This window comes from Anomalospiza imberbis, chromosome 3 (assembly GCF_031753505.1).
Source record: "Anomalospiza imberbis isolate Cuckoo-Finch-1a 21T00152 chromosome 3, ASM3175350v1, whole genome shotgun sequence".
NCBI lineage: Eukaryota > Metazoa > Chordata > Aves > Passeriformes > Viduidae > Anomalospiza > Anomalospiza imberbis.
This window is the reverse complement of record NC_089683.1, coordinates 68,769,351-68,791,781: the sequence shown is the minus strand read 5'-3', so window position 1 is coordinate 68,791,781 and position 22,431 is coordinate 68,769,351. Positions and strand designations below refer to the sequence as shown.

The following is a 22,431-nucleotide window of genomic DNA, read 5'->3' as shown; positions in this document are numbered from 1 at the left end:
GTTATACTGTTGGAAGTTGTTTACTGGCACCTTCTTTCAGGAGTAATGACTAAATGTGTATATAAGCACAATTTTGTAACACCTACTTCTTTTTCATATTGCAGGAGCCTGGCAGGACCTTCCATAAATGATAGCTGCTCTTCAGTTTTAATTACATGTACATAGATGTAATATGGCTTCAGAAGCTCAAAATTCTCTTCTTGTCGTCATGTACATGTGAGAGGTTTTTTTTTTGCTCGTAGGACCAGATAACTTGCAGTGATGAGCAAGTGGGAGTAGGAAGAAAAGAGCTCTGTTCACTGAGTCCTATATAATTACATTTAAAATGATGAGTGAGTCAAGGCTAATTTATCTGGGCATCTATGCATACTTAGAGGTTAGTATAGGTACAGTAATTGCATTTCTTATATAATTTTTTTTTTTATGTAAAGGTTTGAAAGAACACCAAACTTGTATTCAATAATAACTTTCTATCACAAGGCAAAAAATTAACATCGGAAAGCTTTTCCTGGTATACTTAATTCCATACACAAAGTACTTGACTAATTTGGCCACAGAAGCTGTTCCATTCTCTCATGTACATATATTCTTCATTGCCTTGATATCTCAGGGAATTTTGTTCTTGGGTGGAAGTAAACAAAAATGTTCTGTCTGCTATTTTAAGCAACAAGTGGAAACTTTTGTGGGTGAAACAAAGAGTTGAAATATAAACTTAAAGAGCTTTCAAGTTTAAGTTCAATTTTGGGGTTATAAGTTGCTTTTGTAGGACTTCACTGTAGTTTCATTGCGTCTTACAGATGCATGATTTTTCATGACTGCAAAACACTGTTAGCATTTCCCTGAGGTAACAGGAGGGAGAAGAGACTTTTCTGAGAAGACTGAGGAGCTGAAAACCTTCAGTCATCCATTTGAAGTCTCTGTTGGCTTCTGCAGTGGGAATCAACTAATGAAGAAAGCATTTGACTAAAATTTCTGTCTGCTGTTTTTTTCCTCATCTTCACCTAATTTTTGGTCTCTTCTAGGTGCTTTATACATTGAGTCTAGAAAACCTCTGGTCTTGCCAAGAGTGCTCTTTAGGTGCTATAAACATACAGTTTTGTTTATATCCTCAGTTTTTTGTGGGACCTTGTCTTGTATTACCCACTGTCAAGATAGAAGTTATAACTACTGATATGCCTCTTATGAATTCCTGTTTTTGGTTTGCATTTAAGCTGAAGGTGCCTGCAATTGCATATCATGCTTAGTATGCTGCTCTGCTGTAGACATAACAGCCAAAAAGAGATGCTAATCTGCGGTGTGAGAGTCATAAAATAATCATACAAAGCTCATAATGATCCCAATTTGTCACTTTGGATACTGAATAGGCTTTTCTGGGGTGCCAGAGTAGATGTGTAAGAAATAAGTTGAATATCATTTTGATCATCAGATGCTTAATTGAGATGAATGATGCTGGAATTGATACAAACATTGTGTCCAGTCCTTTCCCAGAAATATACTTGAGGGAAATGTGCACTGAATTCTTCCTCTGTAAGAGCCAAAAGAAGTGAATCAATTCACCTCTATAGAAAGAGGGCCCAATTAGGTTTAGTATGTTGGACTTAAATTTTTTTCTTGATATTCATGTAAAAAAACCTTAAGAGGAAAAGCTAGTAGTTGTTACTAGGCAGGTATATTAGCATTGTTAGTGCAGTTTCAACTACTTATATCTTTCAGGTTTACAGCATTTATGTAAAATGTGAAATAGAATGTTGTGGTGTTTATGGTCTGTTTGTTGTATTTTCGTCCTTAGCATAATTTTACTCAGTCTCAGAGAAGTGTTTATCTTTTCTAAAATCATATTTTTACTGTGCAGTTTTGAACTTTGAAAGCGTGATGGACTGCAAAGCAAGAATACCTAGATTAAAGTTCAATTTCTTTTGAGCCTAGAGCTATAGAATCAGTACTAGGAAGCCTGAATAAAAACATTCCGTTTTTTGAAGACACTCCCACTTTAACATGGTTTGAATTTTCTGTCATAGACCTTTTCTGTTTAATTTTCCCATTTCTTAAAATTCTTGGAAAAGTGAAAACCTGCACTGGGTGAGCTAAAGATTTATTGACTTTAATTCTTTTGTCTTGCATAGCTGGTTTAAACAATGTATGTTTTTATTATTAGCAGAACCTATTTTGAGTTGGAGCAAGTAGGAAATAAGATGTAATCTGAGCAATATACTTATTCTGCTGAAGATGTATCAATAGATACTGTCAAATATTATGTTTTAATAGCCCATTCCGATAGTAGTTGTGAAATTACTGATACTGTTGTCATTGCAAAAAGGTTTTTCTGTGAATGTGACACAGATATGGAACCATAGTATTACCTCATTCTAGTTTCCAAACTGGACTAAATATTACTATAATCATAATTATGTTAGTCTAGTAATACTCATGGATGTTGAGGAGATGAAATGGTAGCATGCAGGGGGAATGCTGTTGTTGTGAGAATGCTTGAAGCACAAAGCTTTCTGGTACAGCTGAACCTTTAAAATCTAGAAGCATGATCATACTTGCTCCTGAAGCATAGCAGTCTGAGGCCACACACAGGACATGCAAACCTCTCACATACGCCATATGCCAGTCAGGAAAGGTGAGGATGCATTTTAAACTGCAGGCACGATATATTTTCCTAAATTGAAATTTTTTTGCTAGGTCAAGTTTAAGGCTTATCTATATGAAGGTCATCAGATAGCTGGTTACAAACTAACAAAGATTTGTTTTTGAAAGTATAACTGGAAAGTTTCCACCTCTTTGATGGTTCTCACTCACAGGCTTTTGGGTTTTTGTTGCAGTACTGACACCCATAATAGTGACTTCCATAATGAGACCATTTAATGAACACTGCTTGGTACCCTTCCCCTGAAATATCTACCTAATGCAAAATGTGGGTGTTTTTGTTTTCCTACCAAAGCTTTTGTCTGTGACATGAGAATTTGTCACACCTTTTTGCATGCTGTGAAGTACCTAGCTTATTTATTTTGTGTGATGGTTTGCCTAATTATGCTTCAGCAATATAAGAATATGTTAAACGTTGTGAAGTGCTATGAAAGCACTCAAGCTTTCATACATGTCTTTAAAAAGTGCTAGTTTAAAACTGTAATTCACAGGTGAGATATTGTAAACTTAATGAGATACTTCAATTTATGTATGCTTTTCTCCTTAGGACTACATGAAACTGTCCTTACATATGTGGTATCATTTATTAATACACGTGTGAAAAGAACTGGAGACTTTGCTTCAGCATTTCCCTACTCATATACATCTCTCTTGTTTTATTACTATATATTAGTATTGATAGCTGTTTTTTCTAAAAGATAATTTTTTACTTGACATGAGTACCACTGTGTTTCCTCCTTGGCTAAAGGAGACTCTTTTTGTCTGTTCTACTGAAAGCATAAGTAAAGGTTAAATCACCATATAGTAATATTTATACGTATGCATCTTGAACTGTTAGTGTGCCTTGCTCTTAATTTCCACTGTTTTTTCCTTGAAAAATTGCTTAGTTTCAAATGCTATATTTCCTTTAAAATAAATACCCATGAACACAAATGATGAACATAATTTTTGAGAAATAAAATATAGTAAATTGAGAAGACAGATGGGGATTATTTGTTTTCAGTTAGAAAAATAAATCCGACTTTTTTTTAGTTTATGCTTTTATGTTAATGGATTAATTTCCTGCAAAATAATAAAAATGCTGCTTTCAGATATTCATGGGAAAACTTGAAAAATACTGATTGAAATTTAAGCCTCTGACTAAGACTATGGCCAAAATCTAGAACTACCTCCAGAGGTGGTTGTATGGCTTAGATTTATTTGTTTGAAATTACGTTGATATTCAGTGTTCATAGAAGTTATTTTAAAGTGGTACTTTCAATTTATGTGTGACCTATAAAGATACATTTAGGAGATGTTTCATGTGATGCTTAGAAGGCAAAGGAGGTATTTGCAGGTTTTGCTTGTTTTTTTTTTTTTTTTTTTTTTTTTTTATTGTTTCCAATTCTGTTTATGGTCTAATGTAAATTTATTGAACTTTCTTGGTCTGAAATATGTCTTGGAATAAATGAAATTTACAACTCATTCTGAAATTTTGTTGAGAAAGGACTAGGCATGTTTAGTCAGGAAACATGAAAATAAATGAAGTCAGTTTAATTGAGACTGACATTTTAATCTCTGTCTGAGTAGCTGTGGTATATCATAAGGGCTGCTGCACTGTCTCACAAAGTGGCTTTTATCTGTACAAAGCATGGCAGTTGTTAATGTCTTGTGCTAGCCAGTTGTGTCCTGGCTTGTTTAGAAATTAAAGCTGACCCAAATTAAAATGTATCTGCCATTTTCTAGAAACTGCTTATTTTGCAGAAGTTAGTTCTTCATTTGTTTCTTAAATTCATCTTGGAAGTGAAGCAAACTTTGATCTGTTCAATTAATTCACATTGTGCTTATGAAGAGTACCTAGGGCCTGCTACTGCAGAATTTGTCAGTCAAGTGGCTTAGCTTTCAGCTGTGGGAGGATGCAGACCTCCCCTTTCAGTGTATTTTTATTTTACTGTTCCTTTGGATAATTCTGCTTTATTCTAGTGTTTTTAGTCTCTAGAGAGAGACTATGCAACAGAAGAAATGAGCACCTAAAGTGCAGCTCAGAATTGAGGAATTTTTGTCTTAAGAAATGTATACCTTGCTTGTTAAGTGATAGTTTAAAAAGTCTTGAAGCTCAGTGAAAAGTGAAACAGTGTGTGGAAGGCTGTATACCCACTACTGCTAAGTGATTGGGGAAAGGGAGGGATAAAAAGTTTAATGTTGCCTGCAGTGAATGAATGCAGCCTGGAAAAAGAAATAAAAGCACTAGGGAGCTTTCTGGTTGCTGGCCTTTCTCTGTGTATTGGAGAGCATTTCTTCCCTTGACTCCTTCAGACATACTAAAGCTTTTGGTGGCCCAGTCTCCTTGGAGATTCTTGACTGCCCTGGTGAGGGCTTAAGAAGAGCTGGCTGGGACTGGTGCTGGGAAGTCAGCCCAGGCTGTGCAGCCAAGAAAGGAAGGAAGGTCACACAGAGGGAAAACATGTGAAGAGTCTGAGGACCGGTTCACCTGCTAGAGGAAGATGATGTAAGATCAGTCTTCTGGAACTGAACACAATGTTGAAAGTTATTCCTTTGAGGGGAGGTAACTTAGGTGTATGGACTGGAAGGCAGCAGAAGCAGCACAGCTTTAGTAGTCTGTTGGTGCTTGCTGGGAAGGGTAGAACAGCTTTTGTTCCTTGCTTCCAGGACAGGTTATATGTTATTTCTGGTGAGTCCTAATATAAAATGAGTAACCAGTCCCAGAAGCAAAGAATGCAAGTTGGGAATGTGCTCATCACTTTATTGCACTAACTGCATTACCAATAAAGCATATGCTAAATGGATTAAGGATGCCATTTCAAAAGTGTCTCTTCAGAGCCTGAAATAATTTTTGTTAATGATCTAGAAACAAAGATGAAATCATTGACAATTATACTGTCTACACATTTTATCAAAACAGTAAACAGCTTGATGGTGAAATCAAAGGAGTGTCACAGTTGAAGCAACCAGTTTTAAAAACTGAGGAAATCAGATCATAAGACTGGGAATCACCGTCCAAAATACTTGGACTTTGAAAGGGTCCTTGTCCCCTAGGTGGTGCTGTAGAAAAAAAAAAATTGTGATATTTGTATTCATGTATGTATGAGAATATGCATATATATATATATATATATATATATATGGGAATATATGTGTACCTGTGTGTTTGTATATATGTAAAGAACATAGTTGAGATTGGTGAGGCTGACCCTAGATACTTACTACGTGAATTGAAAACAATTGTTAAGGATTGAGAAGGAAAATATTGAGAAAAGCAAATGTTCAGGAACTTAGGATAAATGTCTCTGGGAAAAAACCAAAAAACAACAACAACAACAAAAACAGACAAACAAACAAACAAAAAAACCACCCAAGAAATAAAAAACAAAAAAAACCCAAAAAACCCAAAACAAAACAAAACAAAAAAACACAACAAACTAAAAAAACCCCAAACCATACAGGAAAGCAAAACTTCCTAGCTAAGTTTCCTAACAAAATCAAAAATTGTAAGTTAACACAATAAAAGCCAGTCATTAAAGCATTTTCCTCTCTAATCTTGTGATTAGATGCGGGATGACTGAGGGCAAGGTCCAGATTTTAGCCTCAGAAGAGACAGATTACCAGAACTGGTGGAGGTTCTCCAGCCCCCAGTACTCCTTCATCATGCTTCTGTGCTATGCTGGCAAGCCTTCTCTGGCTAGCTAGCGCTAGCAGACCTAAATACAGCAGATTAAATGACTGAAGTGAGATTTGCAACATACAGGAGATCAGAAAAAAAAAAAAATCTTTGTTTTTAGATAGGTCTTCTGACCTTAAATTTAGTTAAATGCTGTTATACCTCAAAGGACTGTTCTTGATGTTTTACAGTTAAATTGACTATTGGCTGCTGTTGTACAGTAGATGGGGTAATGGTTTTAAGAGGTTCGATTCAGATCAGATTTAAGGAGGAATTTTCTTACAGTGAGGGTGGTGAAATACTGGAACAGGTTTCCTGGAGAGGTGATAGGATGCCACATCCCTGGAAATACTTCAAGGTCAGGTCAGATGAGCTCTGAGCAGGTTGGTATTCAATCTAATTGAAAATGTACCTGTTCCTTGCAGAGGGCTGGAATATATGACCTTTAAAGCCCAATATATGACCCTTCCAGCCCAAATTATTTGATGATTAATTTGTCTATACAGAAATTGTATGATAGCCTTGCTAATGAGGTGGTTTTGGTTAAAATATAGTTCAGTTGCATTGCATTGGTTAGCATCTCTATTGGACACGTTCTCTTAGTGCCTACAGTATCTCTGTCTGATCCCAGACCACTTACTTTGTGGTTATGTCCTCATGACACAGGGTTTAGTTAATCTTCTAGAACAGCTGTTATCACTGCCTCAAAATAAAATGGGAAGAAAAGAGACACTCTTCCAGAAAACTTTGATTCCATTTAAGTCTGATTCTTTCTTTTGTCTTGGTTTTATACCTTGAAGATGATAAAAAAATCCTCATCTTTAAACATCTTTTTTCCAGAAGTTTTCAAAAAGGGTAAAACTTGGCATTTTTTGCCTTTGCACAGTCTCTGCATTGAGATGTTTCTAAAAAGTGATATTATGGGCATTTAATATTTTGAAGTCTTTGAGTACTGTTAGTTAAAGAGGACTACTTAGTGTTTCTTCTAAAGTAATATATTCTTGTGGAGATAAAGCTCTCAGAGTTTACTTAGTGTATTTTGTTTTTGTGTTGAAGCTCTAGCTTCAGCTATTAGAACAGAAATCTAGAAAGCTCTATTTAAAGCAGGGAAACTTTTTTTTTTAAATAAAAGGCAAAACTAAGAAAATGCATCATCCCAAATCTGTATGTCTCCTTGCTCCTGCTGTAGCAAATTGTGTAGTGCCAATAGCTCTTCATAACATTTAGTTTCTTATTTAATGGTAAAACAAAGGAAGGCCTAATGAAGATCCTAACTTTTATTGTAATGGCTCAGAAGAATTGAGGATAATGGCACATTAGCCTCAGTGTGCTAGTTGTTTTGGAGGAAACAATAAGGGAATAATGCTTTGATCTTGGGCTAATAACCAGAACATGTTTAAATTACAATTTCCTTCCATGAAACAATGATTAATTGGTGCGTTAATAATTCCTATTCACTTAAAGAAGATTAAGTAAAAAAATTCCCTTGTGCTTAAAGACCAGAAAAATATTTTTAAAGTTTAATGAGTGTTAATTAAAAATGCTGATTTTTCAGTTTCTTCTGATATTACATCAGCTGTAAACTACTTAGCTAAAGAATCTTTCACTAGGGTTAGTTATTAACCTAGTGGTAGTTGTTCTGGGTTTTTGTTATTATTCTTGGTTAAAACTTCCCAAACCACTACTGTTGCTTCTTATCACATCAACCCTAAAAGGGAGCAGCAGAGTAGAGGTAGATCTCTTTTGGTCTGTGCACACAAAAATGATGCTGTGTTTCCCCTACTGCACCAAATGCTGCCAGGGACTCTTCATTCAACTCTGAGAAGAGTGGAATGGCCACTTCCTTACAATTTGCCTGATGAAAGAGATGGAGTTCTTGAAGAAGAAAGCCTGTTTTCTTTAATTTCGTCAGTTCTCATTCAGTATCTCTGAATAGATGGGTGGCCCCTGAGCAATCAAAAATGTCAAAAAGCAGCTACCTGTCAGCTTTTTCTCCATGATATAATTCCAGTAATTTAAAAAAAAAGGAATACAAAATTAATTCAGGTAATGTTAATTCAGCAGCTGTTTTGGATATGTTAATATGCTAGAAATCCTGTTAAAATGAGAGTTAAGAATATTCAGTCTGTTAACTTCCAGCACTGATCATGCAATAGTATCATTAGTACTCTGCTTTTTAGACTCTCACCTTGTTCAAGGAAAATAAAGGGAATGTAAGGCCTGTGTGTTAGTGTGCACCTTACGGTTTGCTCAATTGTTATGCTTTTAATCACTAAGCTATTAATCTCTGGGGGAGTTTTGTTTCTAGTCCAGAAGACAGTGTTGTGTATTTATTGAAAGCAGTGTTCCATAGGATTTTGAAATTTAGCATTCTTTTTTATTCCTCTTCTGCCTCGCATGCAGTGCGTTTCCTGAAGTCAGTACACATGTGAGCAAAGAAGTTATTTTTGCACTATTATCTATTCACCAGTTAAATCATTGTCTGCTGATCCATTTCTTAGGTCTTTTATGTGCTTTTTATTTTGATGTTTGACTTTCTGACTGTCTGTACCATAAATTTAAGTTCTTTTCATATAGTGAAATGCTGAGAGAAATCATTGTATTATCAGGGATTTTTATGGTAGTAAAGGTAAAACATCAAAATCTCAGAACTGACTCTCAAGGATGCTTTGCTGTTCTAATGAAAAACAGTTCTCAAACGAAAAGTTTCCACTTGACTTCTGTGAAAGTGCTTTGAACGGCAGGATACTCCAGCCTCCCAAACATTTGTTTCTCCAATGGAATTCTTAGTCAAGTACAGATAACTGGGTTCTATCTCAGTAACTCTTCCAAGTATTTGTGGCTTCAAAATCCCTATGTCTGTGGTCTAGCTTTTATCAACCCTTTTTTTCCCCTGGGTTTTTATTTGCACTTCTGCTTTTGTCTGTTGGTCATTTCTTTCTTATTTATTCTGTAGACAGCTAAAAAAAAAATCACATAAATATTAAGGAAAAAACCAATTTTGGCCTGATTGTTATGCTGCCACTTATCTATGTTGAAATCCTATCATTTATAAAGGAAAAAAAGGGCAACTCACTCCTTCCTTTTTAGGATAAAAGCTTTTAGTAAATCGAAGGTGGGATGGGTTGGAAGCCAGGAGACTGGGTGTTCTTGTCCCTCCTCTGTGAACTGGGATTGTTCTGGGCAGCCCACAGTCCCTGTTGACCAAAACCTCTGGTCTCATTTTTAATGTTGATGTAACAAGCGTTTTGTATATATTTAACTGATGCTATACTCAATCATTGAAGTGAGTGTTTGAAACAGGCATCAAATCTCAGCTGTTTAGCATGCTTTGATCTCCTAAAACTTCAGGCATGAATGTGCCAAATACATATTTAGGGGTATCTGTTAACATCTGACTTCCTTAGTAGGGCAGGGTTTTGATTTGGAGATGAGTAACTCAGGAACTACAGTGTTGGACCTGTCATTGTCCTGTGGCCCTAGAGTGTTACAAGCAGTGGCACAGAAAAGTGTGGGCGAGAAGATTGTCAAGGAAAACAATAAATCCCATGCTTGCAGTTAGCTCAGGAGCATCTTCAGGAGTCCATGGTGCAGCCAACTGTGTGTTTCATTCCCCTTTTAGCTTCTCCATTACCACTGGAAGCAGAGAGAGAGAGAGATCTAAAATATGTGTTCATATCTGCCTGATCCATTCCATGAACAGGATAGCGAGGAACGGGTGTTTGTCGGGAAAACTGTAAAGCATAAGCAGTGCTCCTGACCCTGTGCATTACGCATTTTGTTATTAGAACTTTCTGAGCACATCTACCTCTTTGTGCTACTTGCTGTATTAAAGGTTTCGTGGTAATAGTAACATACTGAAAAAATGGAGGATTCTATTTATAAAACAGATTAGTAGTTAAGTTCAGTAAAATAAAAGTAGATTTTTTAAACTTCATTTTTATTTCTTGATCCCTTTGTGCTTTCTGCCATATGCTGCTGTGTAAAGAGAAATAGAATTGCTGGGAGGTTTATGTTTTGTTGAGAAAATAACTTCTAGTGTGCAATTAGGAAAAAAATCAGCTGTCAGCTTATTACAGAATTATGAGCAATGTAGCACTCAAAATATTTACGCTGTTAGCTTCATATAAAAGCTGAGAGATCTGCTTAATTTTATTAGCTGATAAAAAATGAGATTGCAAAGCATTTAGTGATATCTGTACTTGATTCTGAGAACCATTCTGTAAAAACAAGAAAATACAATTTTCCATTTTGTGAGAAAAATACAGTAAGAATATTTTAGATTTTTGACAACAATATAAAATCCTGACATAATGGCATTATTTAACTTTCAATGAAAAACTTGCATAGCATCTAACCTAAAAAAACAAACTGAAGAAAGGCAAATGAAAAAGTCTTCAGAGGAATCTCCAAAATGCACACAGTTTGCCTTGCATGAGCAGTGTGAAGCATGGGACAGAGAGGCCCACTACTGGCATAAGCATTATTTCACTTCGGACAGGGAGACTGCATTTGTAGAATGGTTATGCTTCTCACAGAACTGAGCAGAAAAGAACATAACGTGCCTAAAAAAAGAAACATAAGTACACATATCCTGGAAAATGATTTGTTTAATAAACTACTACATCCCCTAGTTGGAATAATTTCCTTGAACATGATGGAACATTGGTGTTGCTTATATACTTGACACTGAAACATGATTTTTTTTGATAGCTGAAGTTGACACAGTTGAACAAAAAAGTATTTTCATGTGAGTAAGTTAGGTACTCTAGTACCTAAAATGAGATCTGTATCCTTGAAGGCTGAAAGCAGTTTAAGTGTAATTCTGGAGAGCACATCAGGAGCATTCTCTGTTTCCTAGTGACATTTGATTGTGCAAGAGATGTTTTACATAAAAGTAAATTTAAAATCAAACAAAACAAAAATGACAGAAGGACATTTCACCACAGAGAAAAATAAACCAGTAAAAATACTGTGACTTAAGACTGCATCAGTTAAACCTTCATAGCTACAAATGAAATGCACAAATGGTGAAAGAGAAGGCCAGAAGCATTAGATGGAATGGGGGGATGAAAGGCTAGCCAGGCAGAAAAAGTAATAAATAACTTCGGCTTTAATGTAAAGCTAAATGTGAATGCCGTAGCAGGGATGTTAAAGCATTCAGGAGGAGGTCCACATAAGGTCACTGTTTGGGTTTGGTTTTTTTTAGTTTTGGACCTGATGTTTTCTAAAGCTGGTCCCTACCCTGCTGCTGAGGTGAGGCTGTTTGGAGGTTGGGTCATCAGCAGTGTGCATGGAGCCTTTCCCTTCTTCCTTCGGTTCGTTGTCTTGCATGTGTTGGTTTGACAGCAGCATTGCAGGTTCCTTCCAGGGGGTCCATCATGGCATTTATCTCTGGTAGCACCTAGTAAAAGTGCAGCCTGACACTTGTGTTTGTAAGTCACCAACCTACCACCAATGCAATTGCTGTCACAAACAATGTGCGTGTAAACTCTATGGTAAAGGCTGAGGTACAGCTCCAATGGTGTGAATGGCAGAAGTACCAGTTATGTAAAACTGAGAATGCTTCTCTTACAGGAGAGCTGGAAGCTTTGCCATATTGTCAGACTTTCACAAATGAAGTTAAGTTGATTAAAATATCCAAAAGTTTTGTCTTATGGCCTAAACATCCATTATTTTCCTGTTGATGATAAATCAGAATTTTTAATATTGATCTTAATTTAGCCTTTTTAAAGGAAAGGGAATTTTATTTTTTTTTTTTACCTCAGTTTGTGCATGGTAACTGTTGGGGCTTCTGTAAAGCTTCCTAGCTTTTTGATGTATGTGCATGTTCTCCTTTCCAAATAAAATGACAAAATCAATTTGCTTAAAAGAAACACTCTGGCATCTATCAACAATTTCTGAGTTTTTGTGTTTAACACATGACTTGTATTTAATATTGATTTTAAAACTACCTTGAAGGATATGGATTAATTCATTACTATTGATGATTTAATCTCCTTAAACCTTTCAAGCCAGTCATACTTCCTGGCTAGAGTGAGGAGCTTTATTTTCCTCTTGGTCTTCTGATCTGATTGAACAGATGACAGAATAACAATGTTAATTAAACACATGATTTGGTGTTTATAAAATAGGTCTTGCTTGGCTTCTTTTTGTAGGACCCAAACATTGGCTTAAATACTTTGCCTTAAGGGGTTACTGTAGTTCATCTGAGCTGCATTTTGACCTCATTTGCAAGGAACTGAAGTCATGGATGTGGTTGATGATTGTTAGATACCTGACGTGCAGCATCTGCGTAAGTCACAAGAAGGCAAATTTATGTCAGAGGTTTTTTGAATCACTATCCAAACACATCTGACTGCAAATATTTTTTTTCAACTGTGCCACACAGTGCTTCTACCCTGGATAGCATGTTGATCCCCTGAATCACTGATCTTGAATAATTAGAAAATAAAGCTCTGTGTGCTTGATTCAAATAGTTGGAATGGCTTCTGTTTCTAAAGAAACTCTTGTTTAAGATTAAAATTTTTAATCTTTAAAATTTATTTTTGTATACCTTATAATGCTTCTTTTTAGAATAAGTATAATCTTAAACTGTACACAGATGGGTGTATACAGGTGATTCCACAAATTTAATTCAAATCTAATTCAGATTTTCAGTGAAAGGAATTTGAATGCTGGTGTGTTTATGGTATGCAGGCAGCAGATTTGTCCTTGTGAATAGGTAGTTTTTTTGTGTTATAAGTAATGTTTGCAGCTTTTTGTATTCCTCAAATTGTGAAGCTAAAATTAAAACCAAAATAACCCAAACCAAAAACCTTTACATTCTACACAATAATGGAAGCCACTGAAATTTTGAGAGGAAGAACTTCTGTGGTCAGGAGTAGGCAAGCATTTGGTGGAACACTGGAGAGCTTGCCTATGGGAGAAGAGGGAGCCTTGGTACTCATCCTTGCCTGAGGGACCCTGATGGACAATCAAGCAATTCCTCTGGTCAGGGAGCTGTTGCCTGAGGGGCAGAGCATGTGCTATCACTCCCTCTCTTCTCCCACAGCCCCTCTTTTTTTTGTTAATTAAAATATGCATGTAAATGCTTGTATAGGTAGGGGAGGGCTCAGTTTGATGGACAGTTTGAAGATCTGTGAGGAGTTGAGTCTGTTGTTGGACCACTAAGGCCAGTATGGAATTGAAGGTTGGGCATTTAAGGATGTTTGTGAAAACCTAAATCTGTAGGGGCTCAGGGACTCAGCAGGATATTTGAAGGCTTCTGCTTTCTACATAGATACCTGAATATTTCTAACTTACCTCAAAGCACAGAGGATAAAAATCTTTTTACTTAAACCACGTATCCCCGGTAGATGAACTCTAATGCAAACCAATATATTATGACATTTAAAGTGTGCTTCAGGGTGCAATAATCATGCTTCTTTCAGTAAGAAGATAGAATAGGTTGCAGAAGTCTGAGGTAATAACTGTATAAAATTGCTAAGGACTTCTTAGGCCTACAATATCTGCCCTTCTTAACTGCCAGTTCCATTTGTAACTGTAGATAAAATTAACTGAGGGGAAAAAGAATTTAGCAAAACTTACTGTTGTAGTTGTTTTTCATACATAATTAATGAAAACAAAAATTAAAGCTCTACAAAGGCAGAAAACGAATGTCCAATATTTAATAATAGTTCATATTATGTAGTCTTTTAAGGAAGTAAAATAAAACCAAAACAAAACCAGTAAGTCTCTAACCTGAGGAATAGGGCGTCATTCACCATGATGTTTTCTTTATGGATCTGTGTATTAAATTTAATAAATAATTGCTTGAATATAAAAAATAAAATTTGATTCCTATTAAGAATAGTTTTAATTAAATATAAGTATAGAGACTCACTTTACAAGAGTGTGGCAGCATGTAATTGAGAATTCTGTGGTTAACACTGCACCTATGGATTGAATTTTTCATATATGATATATTCAGATCACAAAGAACTTTATTAAAATGTCAATTTGGACAAGAAAAGTGTTTTAAAGCACAGTTAAAATTTTGACGTAAAATTTCCAAAGTATGTAGTGCATATCAGCAGTTTAAAAATAAAGTTACTGAAAAAATAAATGCCATTTTATGGACCACTTTATTATTTTTTAAAAGTTTTATTTTATTACTAGTATTCCAAATGAACCCAGACACATGCCTCAAAAATTAACAGAACAAATCTTTTGATATTAAATGTCAGCACAATGGATATGAATTATGTGTAGCATTTAGATTTCAGTAAAGCAGCATTCCATGGTGGATAATTGTTTAGTTGCAGTTTTTTCCAACTAGCTCTAGAGTATACAGTAACTATTTATGCACTTTCTATTTGCATACATTTTATTTAGTATGGCATATTTCTATTTAATCTTAAGAGTTTTATAAAAATTAAGCTTTATAGAGGCCTTTTTCTGGAGGTCTTATCCCATTACACAGGAAGGTAAGCAAATACAGAAGAAGGTTAATTGAATTGCCCTGATGCAGTATGTGAGTATTGCAGCTGGAACTACAATTTGGGAATGATCATTCCCAAGTCAGTACCTTAATCTAATATAGCACAGGAGTCTTTCCTCTTGTGTTGTAAACAGAAAAAAAGAAGGACAGAAAACGCAAAGCTAATAACCAAATCTTCACATTAATCTCAAAAGTATGGGTTTGCATCCTGTTAAGACTGTGTTTTCCTGTTATTCCTGTTTCCAGTAACAGCCTTCTTTCCTTCATGCTATAGCAGGTAAGATAAATGGAACCAACTGTGGCCAATAGGAACCCTGCTGTTCATTTTAGGGACCAGAGTTTTAGTTGATCTTACATTGTGGTTATATTTTCTAATGTATTTGAATAAGTGACAAGGCACACATTTTTAAGGGACTTTGAAAGCTCAGCCTGGCCATGAAGACCAATTTAAAACCATCTGTCTAATTAATGAACAAGATTGCCTTGTATTCATGGCAATGGCTTTGTGGTACTGAACGTTTAGACAAAGTGTGTACGGTCACTTGGATGATAAAAGTTAATCGTTGACACTGTGAAAATCTGTATAAGTGATCTGTTACAGGTATGGGTGGTTGCTTTCTACCAAACTAGTCTAAGGATTTGTTGCAGCTTTAACTCCTGTTTGGTGTTCTTGTTTCATTTAAACGAAAATTGACAGTTGGGATCTGGTCACAAAGTATATTGCATTGATTGTCTGATTTTGGAAGAATTATTTAGTTGCAGCCTTTACTTTTTACTTGTGTTTCTATGAATCACTTGGTTAGGTGATCTTGTTGGACTTACAGTGGAAATTGAGGTAGGCAGTTTTGAAACGATGCTCATTTAATGCCAAACCCCTGGCAAGGAGAAAAGGGGAGCACAGCAGGGAGGATGGCTTTGATCCTTCCCAGAAAGGAATCATCATGGAATCTCTATAATAGCAGCAACAGCAATAGGTGCTGTGCTCTCTGTCACAGACCCTGTTTAAAGCAGCCTTTGGGCTTTCAGGGAGGGAAGGAACAGCTTGTTAGTGGTTGGAAAAGGGATATGGTCAATACTCTGCTTTCTCCCTGTGTTCTTGGAGTATTGATGGGAAGCAAGGCTATGGATATATTGCAGCCTTTGCAGGAGTAATAAATTTATATTTCTATGTTTCAACAATTATCATATCCATTAAATATTTAGCACAAATATGTGTATGGGAAATTTAAGGCTTTTATGTGGTAGTGAAGCAGCAAAAGTTCCTCTTAGTTCAGGATGGTTTTTTAACAATAAGCATTTTTTCTATCAGAGCAAATGTCCAACTCCTGTCCTACTTTTTTTGTGACTTTTTTTAGGTTGGTGTACTTTGATTTTAAACTGCACATCAAAAAATGATTTACCACAGCATCTGTAAAATGTTCTGAGGACCCTGGCAAGTACCTGATATTTTAGGTCCATGTCCAGATACTGGGTCCTATCCTCAAAATAGATTTGTGATAAACGGGTGAAAACAACTGACAGGTAAGCATGAGTAAAAAGAAGAAAAGAAAAAAAAAGGAAAAAAATACTCACAATTGTCTTTTTTATTCTTGAGAAGTGTCTTTTCAGTAGTTTTCTGAAAGGTGTTGCTAGAGCTCCTGTTGTGGAGAAACTTGCTTACTTGGGACCGTAATTTTAATCAAAATTTATGTGCTTCTTTTTTCTTGTTGAAACTTTTGAAAATAGGACAAAAGTACTACAGCTTTGTTATTTCTCTAAAAACCTGGAAGATACAGCACAGTCCAAAGGGATTTGTATGGATATGAGAAAGTAGGATAACTTGTCTCCATGAGAAAAAATATCCAGGGCTCCTTGACTTGCCTCCTAAGGAAAACATCTTTTTATACAAACATGGTGACTGTATAGTAGGGAATGTTTTTTGACACTGACAAGTTCAGGAGCTAATTTATTCTATGTCATCGTGTTGGTCTGTATCTGTAATTAGCCTTTAGTCACAGTGTCTTTTGCAAGTTTGACCATTTTTGCAAAGATTGAAATACTAGATCTATTCAAATTTTTTCTAATTTTCATGCCTGCGTGCTAACAATAACTGTGGAATGTTCATTTTTAAGGAAACAGAAATGCAAACATGTATTGAGATACTATGAAACACACTGTGAAATAATAACTTTTGAAATCTGTTGTTTGGAACGCCCCAGATTATTCCTAATGGGTTCTGTGTTTACTGAGCTGTGGTAGAGCTGGGCCACCACATGGGACCAAAGCCATGAGGGACTGGTAACCTCTGCTTTGTGTGGTCACCTCTGGTCTTGGCTGTACTTCTGTGGGTTACGAGAAGCTTTAAGTAAAGGATTGCTGTGACAATTCCTTACTATCCTGTGATGTGAGTGGTGTTTGCCCGCACTGAAGGATGTGGGAAAGACAACTTGGTTGTTCCTTACAAACCCTTTCTGGAGTAAAGACAAGCACTAGCATTGATTGATCTGGTCACTGCAAGCTGAAATTGTACCACAGCACTGATTTTCACTTATCGCTTTAGCAGCTGCTGTACTTTTCTGGTTCAAAGTTGCCCAGAAGAATTTAGAGCCTTATGTGATTCTTTTTACACTTAAGCTCAATAGGGCCTAGCCATTTTTCCATAACTCCAAGGCTCACATTTGTGATTGAGGTAAACTTTTCCTTTGTGTTTTTCTCCCACAGTGATTCCACTGTCCAGTGTAAATGCCTTCAGAGTGAGGGAGATAGCTGTACTGAGATATGTAGGGATCATTTGTGTCCTGGACTGTTTCCCCAAGAAAAAACAAAGTAATCTGTCCTGTACATACTGTACAACAGAGGAGACAGGATACAGTTGGTGGTACAACTATCTTTAATTTGTTGGTCAGCACTTTCCATAAATATGCTGTAAAATTAGGGGAAGTGTGTTTGTTTCCTGTTTATGAGAAAGAGGTTGCTATTTTTGTCTGAACATTGACTAAAATTTTGCAGTTCTGTGAAGAAATGCATTGTGGGGAAAAAAATATTTATGGAGAACTCCAAAACAAACCTGTCTGACTTTAAAGAATGGGCTTCATGCAGTAGCCAGGCATGCATAAACCATAAGTTCCTCATACAAAAAAAGTTATATGCTGCTTTCAAGGTGGATATCTTTTTTTGAGAATAAAACATAAACAAGATAATTGACTCTGTTATGCTATTTGTGAAATAAGATTTGGAAAGTATGCTGCTGTTCAGTTAAAACATGGATGGGGAAAAGATGTAAATGTTGGTGGGAGAAGATTTCATTCCATTCTGAAAACCCCCAGCAGGTGAAGGCTGGGACATTGATCTTGCCTGCAAACTAGTCATCTGTCTAGTCCTTGGGCTCAGCCCTGCTTGCAAACTGCTGCAGGATGTCTGGGCAGCAGGGAGAGTCTGGGGCAAGGTGAAGCCCAAGAGGCAGATGGTCCCTTTCTTCTTTTGCCCACCTCTATTGCACACATGATCTTTACTAGCCAGACATTGCCGTGGCTTTGATTAGTTGACTGTGACTCCTATAACCAAAGGGTGCTGGAGTTACTCTCCACTGTTTGGACAGCCTACTTAATCCTCACCCAGCCCAGGCTACTATCAGTGGTGTCATAATCTCCTGGAACTGCCTTCAGGCACATCCGGAGTAGAGTGAATCTAACCTGCTGAGGGGGAAAGTCCTTGGAGAGGCTCGGCCAACAGGAAGGGTGGGGGGCAGGGAAACGCCAACACATAACCCTTTGCCTGGCACTGTGTTGGTTGTTCTTGGTCTCAAGAGCTAGAAATTGGGAAATAGTACCTAAAGTTGAAGGGTTTGGGCATTTTATTAATTCCAGGGTCTGTTGGACTGTAGCAGTCACTCTGGTTCTTGGAAAAAAACTCCATTGTGGCTTAGCCTGTGTGTAAAGGCTCCTTTGTTGGGAATTGGCTGGGTGGTGTGTCTGTAGGTGCAGAACAGGGCTGTGTTCAGCAGTGATCTGACCCAAGGTGTGTTTACTAAGCAGGCTGGGCATGGCAGGTGGTTGGTGGTTCCTCTCCAGCAGCAGATGGCAGGGCAGCCGCCTGACACCTTCAGTTCCAACCCTGCCCCATCGGCTCAGCCTTCCTGGCCCCCAAGCAGTGCATATGCAGCAGCTGCCTCTCCTGCTGGGATGGGTTGAAACCACAACATAGTGCTTTTTGCTTCTTTGCTGATGTCTTGGTGCTCTAAACGGGGCCTGGCCCTGGTGGGCTTTTCTCTGAGGTGTGCAGGAGAAAGCCCAGCGGTGCAGGAGAAAATCCTCTGAGCTGCAAGTACTTCCAGAAGAAGCGGAAAAGGAAAAATCTCAATAGTTTTGAAATAGCTTTTTACTGGATAGTATTCACCTCTGCTATTGCTCTGTGTCTTCAAGTCATTGTATGTCTGGCAGCTCTTCCTCCAGGTCAGGGCACAGGTTATGGGGCTTGACTTCACTTTTACAGGCAGCAGAGCCAGCCCAAAATGCTCTCTGCAGTTCTTTCGTTTAAGAGCTGGAGTCTCAGGGGTTTGAATAATTAATCTCAAGAAGAGTCCTATGTACTTGAATGGAAAACAGCTGGATAGTTTTTTTTTTTCCCTTCTCACATTATAATCCCATTGGCATGTGCTTTTTCTTGTTCTCTCTTTTTCCTATATTTTTCTTTTTCCTGTTTTATTCTTTTGCTACTGAAAGCAGTGCTACTTAAAAAAATCCTTAACCTAATGGTTGCAGAGTCTGTGCAGGTACACAGTCCTCCCCTGTGAAGTGAGGAATAAGCATAAGGCATATCCTTATGCCTTCTCTTCTGTGGCTTTCCCCCCCCCCCCCATTCTCTGTTTTATCAATTTAATCTGTGATGTAGTGTTTCCAAAGAGTTGTTATAATATATCTCTTGTTTTGAGGGAAGGAAGAAATACTTTTTCTTTCAGTTGAGTATCAAGAACCTATGCACAACTATCTCTTCCATTTGGAGGCCTAGACACCAAAATGCAGTATTTCAGGGTGCCAAGGGAGTTGCTGATTATAATAATTATGCAGTCATTATTGTATCAGCTGCTCCAGTATCCTGAATTCTTGGAGCCCATTTAACTTTTTTTTTTTTTTAAGCTATCACAAATTGAGCTGTTGTAGGCTGGTAGGTTTCTTCAGTGACTTTTCTATTGTTCCAGTTTTAGAAATGAGGACCTAAAGCAGAAAATTATAAATATTCACAATTTTTAGAGTTCACATGCCTGGGTACCTTGGTACTTCAAATACTGATACTCTACGTGGACTTTAAAAAGGTAAATAAATTTAGCTGCTATTCAGTGCTGTAAGTGTCTGAATGCTTACCAACATAAGGTTTTCAGGTGTTCTTTTTCTAACATGTAGAATACAACAGTGTCAGAATCAAGCTTAACTGTAGAATACAGTTAATATCTGAACATGCATTGAGCATTATTGTTTTCTCAGTTTGGGATATAAATAAAACTATTTTTCTGTTACCACATCAAATAAAGTTGATCAAATTTAACTAAATTTACAGCTACTCAGTGTTCAAGAGTAAGAATGAAAGTGAAACTTTGGAGTACTATTTTTTAATATAATTAGACTATTAGTACAGGTAAACTATTACTTTTAATAACAGAGCTAATTCTAGTAGCTAAAACTAAAAAGTGAAGAGTGAAGAGCTAAATGGTCTCTGAGGTTTGAAAAGCATCAGTGTTGATACTTTACATTGGATTTTAACACAAGGGTTCTGTTTATTTTAAGTTTGTTACCATAGTAGTATAAACTGAAAGGTAGCAATGAGGACTTTGTGTAATATATTATATTAAATAAACTTGCCTCGTTAGCACTGCATGCAAAGCTTTATTTACATTTCAGTAAACTGTTTCCTGCTGCATTTACAATTCTGCAATACAGATAAATTAAGGGATCTCATGACAGGATGATTTACTTTATCCCTACAAACTGAAAAACAATATTTTTAAACCTATTTGCCTGAAGTGCTTGCATTAAATTTTCTGTTGGGCAGCATCAAATCTACCATCAGATGAAAGTCAGTCTTATCTTCTTGTTCCTATACTTAAAGGATGGGCAAATATTAAATATTGTGTTTAGAATTCATGGTTCTTGCAAACAGTATTGAATAAGCCTTTAAAATATATTTACCCTGCAATAACAGATGAGCTGCCACCAAATTAAATAATAAAAAGATCTGGTAGAATCACACATAAAGCTTTGACTGTTTGATATTTTTATATTTTACAAACTTACTCTTCCAGAAGTCAATGAATTTATGCTTCATGTTTGGTCAAGCTGAACAGGTGCAGTTGAGTGAATGCCTTGGTCTGTAATATTGGTAGTGATAGATAAGCTGTGAAGGAAACACTGAGTCTGAACTTCCAGTTTCAGGATAATTTGTAGGGCTGGTAAATCAGGAGGTGAGGGCAGGGAAGAAGTATTTCTGTTTACATAAAGGAGCATATGTTGTCTGCACTCTGGGTACAAAGGTTGCAAAATGTCGTTGTCCAGCCTTTTTGTACAATATTTTCATTAAGGTTCATCCTTCTGACATGATGCAGGTACAACTCCTTCTGTTAACACTGTTCCTTTAAAAAGAAGTGTCATATATGTTTTCATTTCATATAGAGATGGTAGAATTAATTTGAAATACTTCTTCTTACACTTTTCAGCTAAAAGCTGTTTGACAAAACACAGGGTAGCCTATTGTTTGTAAACTTCATCACTTTTGGTTGCCCTGCTTGATGCAGGTTTTATTCATTAGGGGTTTTCAGCCTGGCTGTTGGAAGAAGAAATGCTCCTCTTGCAAACATCTGACTCCCTGTCCAGGGCACCATATGGCAAAGTGTCCTCTATGAGGGCACATGCCATTAAGCAATATGAGCCACCAGGTTCAACATAATTTGAAGTTACAAACTCTCTCTAGCTAAAACATTTAGAGGATTTTAGTTATTTATCTGCAAAAGTTTTAAAGATACACGTAAGTAATGCAGCTCTTTTATTTGCAGAAGCTCCCTCCTTTGCAGGCAGAGGTACATACCTGGCTACCATGAGGGCATTAAGCATTCATATGTTTATTTTCAGAACACCTAAGAGCACAAGAGAAACCTCATCTCTGCTCTGCTCAGTTGAATGTTCTGTGATCCATACTTAGCTTTTTGTGTTCTTCTGCCTGGACAAGTGTCTTGGTTACAGCTTGGTTTTGTGCATATATGGTGTGATGCCATTGGTTCCAATGTCCTGTAAGCTGTAGCTGTTCAGGCTGTTTCCAAAAAACTTCCTCCAGTGCTGAGGTTTGGTTTAAGGCTTGTTAAACACAGCAGCTGGTGGGACTAGTTCACAATGAAACTAAGTATTGGTATTTGGAAAAAAATAGATATTACTGTAGTTTAAAATAATTGAGCAGTGGGAGCTACTACTTGTGGTCTTGAGCAGGTCACTGTGAAAATGTTGGCCTTTATCTGGTTAACTATTTGCTTACATTTTTTTCATTTTCTTATTTTAATTTTTTTCTCTTGTTCTTTTCCTTGAGCAGTTGAGTGGGGCAGTAAACTAAACTATTTTCCTCAGCTCTGTATTCTAATACTCAAATTCTGATCCCATGGAGTTTATTTTCCAGAATGAGC

General features: G+C 36.7%; 1 protein-coding gene across 3 annotated transcripts in view; it reads left to right on the top strand.

The window, feature by feature from the left end:
• CHRM3 (cholinergic receptor muscarinic 3) overlaps positions 1–22,431 on the top strand; it is a 257,302-nt gene that overhangs the window by 16,791 nt on the left and 218,080 nt on the right. The gene's annotated exons all lie outside the window — the stretch shown is intronic.